This window comes from Propithecus coquereli, unplaced genomic scaffold, assembly GCF_000956105.1.
Source record: "Propithecus coquereli isolate 6110/MARCELLA unplaced genomic scaffold, Pcoq_1.0 Scaffold25, whole genome shotgun sequence".
NCBI lineage: Eukaryota > Metazoa > Chordata > Mammalia > Primates > Indriidae > Propithecus > Propithecus coquereli.
In genome coordinates this window covers 11,750,062-11,750,878 of record NW_012148063.1, presented here as the reverse complement: position 1 = coordinate 11,750,878, position 817 = coordinate 11,750,062, and positions in this window count along the sequence as shown.

Below are 817 nucleotides of genomic sequence, written 5' to 3'. Positions count from 1 at the left end.
TTTTTTTGCTCAAGTGTATAAACTGGATGGGATACTTGGATCTTGCTTTTGCAAATTCATTCCACCAATCTTTGCCTTTTCATTAGAGTGTTTAATCCATTTACCTTTAATGTAATTACTAATAAGGTAAGTTTTACATCTACCATTTTACCGTTTGTTTCCTGTATGTCTTATTTCCTTTGGTCTTTCTTTTCCTTTATTATTTCCTCATTTCTGCTAAATAGATATTTCGTAGTATGCTATTTCAAATAGTATACAAAAATTGTGGTTTTAAATAGCTTTGTTAATTCCACCCTCTTTTGTGTTGTTGTTGTCATATAAGTTACATCTTTTATATTCTGTAACCATTAACACTGATCTGTAATTATTGCTTTATGTAGTTTTTTTTTTAAATCAGAGAGGAGAAAAAAAACATGTTGCAAACATAAAATACATTTTTACTGTCTTTTATATTTATTTATGTGTACCCTTTACTAATGCTCTTTATTTCTTCATGTAGATTTCGAATTTGTCTTGTGTGCTTTTATTTCTGCCTGAAGGACTCACCTTTGTATTTCTCCTAGTACCCAGCTCCCAGCTATGCATTTTGTTCATTTCATCTGTCAATATCTTAATTGCTCCTTAATGTATCCTTCAAAATGTTGAACAACCAATTTTCTCTATATAAAATTCTTGGTTCATAAGTATTTTTCTTTCAATACTTAAAATATATGTATCATCTTCTGGATCCCTTGATTTCTGATGAGAACATCAGCTGCTATCTCATGAAGCATCCTTTGTACAGGTGAGTCACTTTGCTCTGCCTGCTTTCAAGATG